This window comes from Bactrocera dorsalis, chromosome 1 (genome assembly GCF_023373825.1).
Source record: "Bactrocera dorsalis isolate Fly_Bdor chromosome 1, ASM2337382v1, whole genome shotgun sequence".
Lineage (NCBI taxonomy): Eukaryota > Metazoa > Arthropoda > Insecta > Diptera > Tephritidae > Bactrocera > Bactrocera dorsalis.
The window spans coordinates 108,482,793-108,491,970 of record NC_064303.1 but is presented as its reverse complement, the minus strand read 5'-3'; the positions used below and the strand labels follow the sequence as shown (position 1 = coordinate 108,491,970).

Below are 9,178 nucleotides of genomic sequence, written 5' to 3'. Positions count from 1 at the left end.
GAACACTTCATGGTAGGGGTGGGACCCTGTTTTCTCTTACTCCCCCTCTCAGGTACGGCTTGTGCAGCGAAAACGGTTATTTGCGTAGTGTTTAGGTACAAAGAATTTAATAGATTTGGAAAAATTAGCACCCTTCTGCACTTTACATTAGATCCAGTCATAATATAGACTAGAGATCAACCCAGGATTTATTTCCAATTTTTTCTAGCTTTTGCTTCTGAAGCTGATCCTACTTTGGAACAGCAATATTTTTATAAATCCAACACTATACTCTTCTCTTGCTTCAATCTCTCTTTCGCGAAAATTTGTAAAATAATAATTTTTTCAAATGTTCTAAGCGTCATTCGGTCGGATCTATGGTCACGCATGATGTTTTACTCCATTGGCCTCCATATCACACGATCTTAGTGCCCAATCGATTGGCCCAAAACGTGAAATTATCCGCTCACCGAAGTGTTCTCTCAATAAATCCATTAATTGGTGGGATGTAGGAAGTGGCGCCGTCTTGTTGAAACCAAATTTCGCCGAGATCACGAGCCTCAATTTCGGTCATCAAATAGTCCGTTATCACGGCGCGTAAACGATCGACATTGAAGTGAAGAAATAAACACCGATGATTTCACCGGCTCATAAACAACACAAAACCGTTCTTTCTTCTGGATGAAATGGCAATTCTTGATTCTCAGTTTGGTTCAGGTTGGTCTCCGTACCAATTACCCATTGAGCCAGAAAAACAGAAAAACGTCGGTTTTTCTTGGAACTTTTCAAGCGCCCATAGAGGTCGAGCGGCTTTAGTTCTTGCACAAGCTGTATTTCAATTTAAGATCTCGACGTACAATACGCCAAGTCGTTGGATACGTCAGTCCGAGTTGCTGCGAATGTCTCCGAAGCGACTTTCCACGGTTTTCTTGTACACCCTCAGCCAGCTACTTGGGTTGTCAAAAAAGTCTTGCGGTATTTTCGCTAGTTGGCGCTGAAAGCGCGTAGTTCTAGTTTTATTCGTCGCATCGGGTCATGCTATACCTTTTTGGAAAGCTCATTTCACGCGCTAACACGTTTGATTGATTGTCGTTTCTTTTAAGTCGTTCGTGAGTTATAGCGTCGCAAACATGGGGCAAAATAAAGAGAAAATACGGCATATTTTAACTTACTACTACCATAAAGGCAAAAATGCATTTCAAGCCGACAATAAAATTTGTGCAGTTTATGGACCCGATACAGTTTCCATTTCCACCGCACAACAATGTTTTCAACGTTTTCGTTCTGGTGTAGAGGTGGTCGAAGATGCGCAACGCTCCGGAAGGCCTGTCGTCTAAAATTACGATAAAATCGTTGAATTGGTCGAGAGAGACCGGCATAGTAGTGATCAAACCGTTATAAACCATTTGAATAAGCTTGGAGTTACTAAGAAGCTCGATGTATGGGTGCCACACGAATTGATTCAATACAAATACTGCAAGACTTTTTTGACAACCCAATATATAGGACAATAACTAAAGGTGAGGCTGTGGCTAGCTAAACTTTCACCCATGCAAGTTTATATAATACAATATATAAACGCCTCATAATAATTACTCAGTGAAAATCATTACTCTACTTAATATCTTATGGGCTAGAAATTGCATAAACTCCAAGATGTCCCTTAAACAAAAAAAAACTTTGAGTAGCTACTACAACAACAGCATTGTTTTTTATGATTCCGGAAACTATGATTCTATTTTGAGACTAACTGTCAACTGCACGCTTCCGTCCCTCGCTCAACTGAGTAGCAACAGCAGCAAGACAAATAGACAATTGGGATTTTTTGTTGATAACAGTTGAATAATTGTTTTAGTTTTTGCCATTGTTTACCCTACAAAACTCCCTTTCGTGTGCAAATACTTGTCTGGAACCTGTAAAGCAGTAAAAATGCATTCGCCTCTAAATAATATGTAGAAAATAATTTCCAAAGAAATTCTAAACCGATAAGTATTTTATACAAAGAAAAGCTAAAATTTTATTAGTATGAAGTACTTAATGCAAAGGTCATGTCCAACGCATACGCCTCGTCCCGAGCTGCTTAGGTAAATATTTGCTTACACTTGTGGTAATACGTACAGGTATATTGCTTTGTAATTCCCGACTTTTCTTTTAATATTCGCCTTAATATTAGATTCGAGTGCTCATCGACATTTTATAACCTTTGCTGACTCATTGTTGTACTTGTAAGTGCCGATTTTATAAGTCGTAATTTTTCAAAAGCAACAAAAGCAAAAATTCATTTCAACCTATGCGTTTAACATTTTTTTTACTTAGATACACGTACCCTTTCAAGTGATAAGAATTTTCTGTAAGCGGAAGCAGCTTTTTCTTATCTACCTATTTACAAATAATTATGTGTGTAGTTAGTGCAAGCAAAGATATTACTTTAAAATATTGGATGTCAACATGTAATAATAATTTTAGAATTGGTTTTCATAAAAGAAAACACATGAGTAACAGTGGTGTCGTAGCTGCGTGTGTTAAGTTCGTGACAACTAGTCAAGTAGTCGGTGGTTTGTGGGTTCAAAACCCGGTTGTGACGAAAATTGTTATAAAAGCTCCTGAACTTTGTCTGTTTTGAATTTCCACGTGTTCTCTGACATGATGTTGTTGTTGTTGTAGCGACAGAATTCTGCCGAATTGACAGTTCTCCACCAAATCCGGATTCGTTCCGTTTACGTAAACCCGAATGTCGTGGGAACGGGTTTCAGGCATGGCCTCTCGAAGCATTTATGGTAGACTTTTAGGGCCAAAATTTGGAAGTAGAAGCGTGGCCAAATAGTTTACAAAGATATAATCAAATAAATTAAAAATTTCTTGATGATATGTGAGTATTGCGAATGCGCTAAGCACCATAAATCTTCCGCAGAACCTTCCGAAATCTCGTAGCGCGAACTAATCATATGTTGTCTTGTGGAGTTTGGTGTTTGTTCGTCGAGAGAGGACTTTACTTCTCAATTGCTTTCCCCTTTTTGTGGATTGTGCAGAACACACTTTCGTCCAACTATATTCTAAAAGAAGTTAATGCATGCTCCTTATCAGTTCTTTGTTGCAGTATTTGAAAAGCTCGTCCGCCAATCCATCTGTCTCAGCCGCTTTGTTGTTGTTTAGACGGGTAATTGCTATTCGGAATTTTTCATAGTCGGGCAATGGAACGTCTACGCCATCGTCCTCGTTTGGGGAATCGGGTTCACTATATTCTGGTAGTAAGCTTTCACTGCCATTCAGTAGGTTGGAGAAGTGTTTCCTTCTTAATTTCAGTATACTCTGGGCATTAGTCACTAGATCACCTAGGGGATTTTACAGGAGTAAGATCCGGTCTTGAAACCTTCTGTTAGTCGGCTAGCTTATGAAGCTCTTCGTATTCAAACTCCCTCCATTTTGTCTGCAAATGCGTCTCGCTTCTCACTTCAGCTCTCGGTATCTATCCCATCCCACACGTGTTTTAGCCGATTGTAACGTTGCAAGGTGGACAGTCTTAAAATTACTTATTAATATTTTAGAAGTAAGTGTAAATAAGATCTGATTAATAATATAATAACACTTATCGATATTTACAGTAATTAAGTCATAGACCTTAGAGAGATCCCTGAATTGATATAAAAACAAATGCCTTTCAATAATAGTTTAAGATAAGTGTTTACAGTTAAGTGCGCAAAGTAAAATAACGGAAGTTGTTTAATACCCACTAGTGTTATTTATACACATGGTAATTAGAAAAAAGCTTTTGTTTTTTTCGAGTATCGCTAGTGCTTGAGTTAAATACTGAGTAATAGTGGGGACGAACTACCTACAAGTGGGGACCACAAAAGTGAATCATATTCTAATTTTTTCTTAAATATTTTCTTACGTTAAGCTTTGCATGAGCTTTGAATCTGATATTACTCGGAAGGTGGTAAAACAGAGCTTGACGTTGTCAAGTGTCATCAGTTAGTGTCAGTTATCAAATGTCAAAATGAGGAATTTTGTATTTTTAGGTAACGGTCTAGAAAACTATATTAATTTGTAATTTTCCATAAAATACAGGAAGAAAGTAATATTTTCTTCAAAGTTGATAATTTTGATAAAATTTTATAAGTATTATTATTACATTAACTCAACAATGACATTTCCAAGAAAAAAAGATAACAACAATTACTAGAAAATTTATAATTAAAAAGCCAGAGAGTTTAATCAATCAACATTTTAAATCTTATAAAGATAACTAACAATATTATTATTTCCGCGAATCGATAAAGCTGTAAAAAAATAAGGATTTTATTTTGTTTGTTAAGCAATTTATATTTATGGTTGGTAATGTAGAAGAGTATCGTGATCTTTATTGCCACAAACAAATATTATAAATTCTCGTTCAAGTTGGACTAATAAAAATTTAGCAGTGTGCTATAGTCCACATTATATTTAACGCTTAGAAGAAAATTTAATATGTTAGAACCGATTTGGCTTTGATTTCATAATGGAAGTTCAATTCTCTAATTCTCAGACTCTAGTTCTCAGAGAGATAATGTTTTACAAAGGAATTTAGGCTGCGGGAATTGATCAATGATTGTGGAGATTTATGAGAGTTGACTCCTTTGTTCTCTCCCATTTCAAGAAAATTTGGTATGTGACATGTTTATATTACGGTGTGAAAATGGGCGAAATCTGACTACAACCACGTCTACTTTCCATATAAAATATTTTTAAATTCTATTTGATTCTTTCCTTTGGAGTGTACAAATCAAGAATCAATTAATATAACGGGATAAAACTTTGTACGAATAGTGCCTTTAGAGTATGCCACCTTAAGGCCAAAAATTGTCCAAGTTTAAGAGAAACTGTTCAAGCCCCTAGGTACCGAATATTTGAACTCCAGTACCAATAGTTGATTTTTTACCGAAAAATTGGTCAATGTGTCAGATTTATGATTGAAATTCAGAGATAATCTTTTGCCGATGTGTGTGTGCTACAAATGGGTTGAGTGGGGTCAATACTTCCTTTAGTCCTGATATATTTAATATAAAGATATTCGTACTTTCAAGCTATTTTATGCCAGATATGTCGGCCAATATGTGAGTTATCCCAATGAAAATAAGACAGAATACTAATAACAGTCTAACTTTGTGTCTAAAATAAATCAATTTGAGCGAAAACTTGGCCTAGCCCCTATATAGCTTATATATGTATATATACATTCGGCTGACTTCACTCTATATGATTGGTTTTACATCTTAAATTATTACCCTGGCTTTGATTCTTGGCAGTTGCAAGAGTATAAAATGTTCCGTTGCACCCGAACCTAGCTCTTGCTTACTAATTTTTAACACAAATTTTGGTTGCCACTTGTTACTTTCCCCCTCTTACATTAAATTGCCCGCAATTAAGACAAGCGGTTGACCATGGGGTCCAATATACAGGAATTTCCATAGCTACGCTTAACGTGATACATAACAATATTACTTCGGCGTTTTAATTCCCTTATATAAATATACTTATTAATGAACAAAACATATGTCGCTTTATCAGCTGACTCATAGAATAAAATTTCATATCTAAAATCGATGCATTACTGACTTAAAATATTTTACTTTATGACATTCTTCATGTATTTATTTGGTGAACACCTGTAAAAAACTTACATATATAAATATCTATACATATGTATGTACGTGACTTCAACAGTGATTAGAGGAGAAATCCAAGGTGACAGTTTGAAAAGAAAATTCAAATTCTTTGAATTTATCCACAGGAAAATTTGAGAAATATACATATGTATGTACATTGCTTTGACATTCTTCATATTCAACACTACAATTCTAGTTAGTTGCAAATCGGATAGTTTAGGGAGCGATGGAACTAATGCTTACGATAGTAACCAACCAAGTAACCAATAGAGCCGCGTACGCCACTATATATAAATTAAGGATTGAGCTTAGATTGAGATTCTGAGCCATGAATGCATTTTATAATTACAGTTCGGGGATGTCATAAATGTTATCAGATCTTAGGAGATTTTTGAAACTTTGTCCATTTACACGACAAGAATTCTACGGGATCGCGACTTACTAGTTCAATTTTTTTCTATCTATAAGAATTATTAATATTATTTACGCCGCTGTAACAACAAGTTTTGAATATTCGGCTCGTTCCAATATTTTTTTTACACGCCTTTCAGACGTAGTGTCTTAGCAATGGAACTGCCATTGAATTAAACACTCATTACTGTGCGGCACTTAGTCATATTGTTAAGGTTTTCCCACCCACCAACGCTAAGGTCAATGAATTATTCAAACTTTCAAGTACCTTTTTATGTCTTTATGGTACCATATTTGGTATATGGTATACATTATATTATATATACTGATAATAAATAGGTTAGTTTTGTTTTGAGTGCGATATATCTTGAGTGCATTCTTTTGTTATGACTACGAGTATAAATAATCTGCCTTATCGCACTTGCAAATAAGTGAAATATTTTCAACGAACTACATTAATTTTATTCTTCTTCTAATATGCTAAGGACCTTACTTACTAAGGTCACGTAGTGCTGCATATCGAAAAGCTTTGAGAGTGTATACATGTATGTTATTTGGGAATTTTTATAGCGCCACCTAATTAAGCAAATACAAACCTATTTTTTTTTTTAAGTTTATTAAAAACGAAATTCCACTTGCAAAGTATATATATACGCATATATCAAAGTAGTGTGGACGGTTAAATCCAACTAAGACTACTTAAATACCAGCTGCAACCATCTTGTTTTGACACAAATATAGATTAATACATTAATACATACAAATCAAGCTTAATACCTGTAAGAATAAAAATAAATATTTACCTGGTATTTTTGTATGTTGCTATCTACCTCTCTACAGTTTCGGCCCCCGTGTTATTTTATGGCTAGTGTGCGATTTTTTTATCGTGATTGCGGCGAAAGGCTTGTAAAATGAATGCCATATCGTAAAGTAATCAATTATCTAATAAATGTTCACACTAAAACTGTTAATATGAACTAGTTATGGCGGAAGAAATTCCCTTTATCGATTTAATAACGAAAGCTTGTTAGCTGCGAATTGAAACTTATGAGAAAAATACTTTTAAACTTTATCCAAACAACTTATTATAGAGTGTCAAACTCTTAAGGTATAGCGCCTTCAGAATTCTAGAAATTTTTTAGCTTTCTCCCGCAGGAAATTCGACGTTAGAGATAAGGAGTCTAGACAACCCTTCACTGCTCTTCGGGCACAGCCAGCAAGCTCACGGTTAATATCGCTATTAGGAATGGATAGTTACCGCTCTTAAATAAGCCCCGGAGAATTACATTTATTGCTACTTTTAAAGCATCCACTGCCGCTTGGAAGATGTGCTCAGGAATCGTAAAACTGTAGCTGATGGAAAGTTTCCGACAGGTATACTCCTCCACCAACCCAAGTGAAAGCTTTGGTCCATAACTAAAAAAGTTCACCGCTCCTCTCCTTCTGCGAATTTTTCTCTCTCATGCCAACCCCGAACTCATGTGAGTACAAATACGACAACCAATTCTTTCCTTGCTCTTTCCTCTATGTTGGGTTGCCACGAAAGCTTTCTGTCTGAGATAGACCTCAGGTACTTAACTCTGTCAGCAGGTCGAAGACGTGCCCCCCAATTAGTGATAGATACGCCTTCGGGATTTTGTAATTCCTAGTAAATAAAATCAGTTCGGCTTTGGTAAGTTTTATGGAGAGGACGTTGTCCGCAGCCCATTTGCTTATGATGTTAAGGTATTCCCGAGTTAGCTCATATACGGTATTCAGAAATTTTCAACCATGAGAGCTAAGTCGTCCGCTCAGGCAATCACTCGGCATCCGATTTTTTCAAGGGCGGTCATTAATAACTAAGATCCAGAGGGGTGGCGAGAGAATCTTCACATAACTCCCAGATATCTCTATCGCAGAAAAGTTTGAAGTTAAGATGCATAAGGTTCGATTCAACCCCAAACCCATTCGAAGCTCTAATGATTATCTCCGGCAATACATTGTTGAGTGACCTTCGATATCGTCTCTCCTCCAAACTCTTTTAAGGTCTAAGAGCAGCTTAAGAGTGCCATGCCTACTCAGCGTCCTGTTACCAATCCCATCCTTTGATGGGGAGACGAGATTGCGCCTGAACCTTGAAGATTCATGACAGCCTTTCTGCAAAAGTCTTTCCACGAAAGTCTCTTAACCTTTCTCAGTACTTCGCGATAGCAAAGTGTTCTTAATCGCGGAAGAAACTTCCACAAATAATCCAACTTCAGAACATCCTCAGAACATTGTAATTTTTCCCGGCAATTCTTCTTAGACGATGAGAAATTTCTGGTTTAAAAATATAGAGAGGGTTGCATTTTTTTGCACTGCCACTCTCGAAAGGCCTGTAAGTGCAGTTGTTTTGATCATTACCGTTATATGTTAGCCTTATTACACAGTTGAACACGTTTTCATATCGTCTCATTGAAACATTGTGTAAGATTAATCGATAAATATGCAACAACAATAAAATTGTGATAATAATTGTTTACATAAAATTTTATCAATAACTATAAATAACAATATATATCAGTGCGCTCGAAAAAACGCATAATAAATACTATATGTTTGCACTGCATAAGTATAAAGTATATAAATTTTGCTACTGATAAATTTAAGTCTCCATACGCATATGTATGTGCACAGAGTGCGTGTACATGGCCTAAATTTAGCGTATATCGACAATGAAGTGGTCAATAACGACACCTTGCCAGCCACTTGACCATTCTTTATTCAGATTTATACCCAGACATATTTACATTCATGTATAGACACAGTAAATAAATGTGTAGCACACAAAAAAAAAATTGTTATCAGCAAATAATATTCGCGAATTCGATTCTACGAATTACTTAACATTTCAATGTTGTTATAATTAGTCGCTCTTTAAACACACATATGTGTTTATACCAAAATGCTCTCTCTTGCTTACCTTTTTTCATTTCCATTTTATTATGCCAAAAGTTCCAAACAATAAAATTGAAATCAACTCAAGCATGTTGGACTATAGTCCACGGTAAGAATATATATCTACGTTTATTTATAAATTACTTTTGTTTTTCACACGTATCTTATCACTAAAAATGCCAAACACTTTCCTTTTATACCAGCTCATGCAAAATTAGTGATAATAA

The 9,178-nt window shown here is 35.7% G+C and overlaps 1 long non-coding RNA gene across 2 annotated transcripts in view; it reads left to right on the top strand.

The window, feature by feature from the left end:
* The first annotated feature begins 1,578 nt into the window (after positions 1-1,578).
* Positions 1,579-9,178, top strand: part of LOC125776202 (uncharacterized) — an 85,282-nt gene continuing 77,682 nt past the window's right edge. The window contains exon 1 of one of the 2 annotated variants that reach the window (XR_007421492.1): positions 1,579-3,998. This is a non-coding gene — a long non-coding RNA (uncharacterized LOC125776202). The remainder of the gene's footprint in view (positions 3,999-9,178) is intronic. The other variant, XR_007421491.1, reaches the window with a different exon arrangement.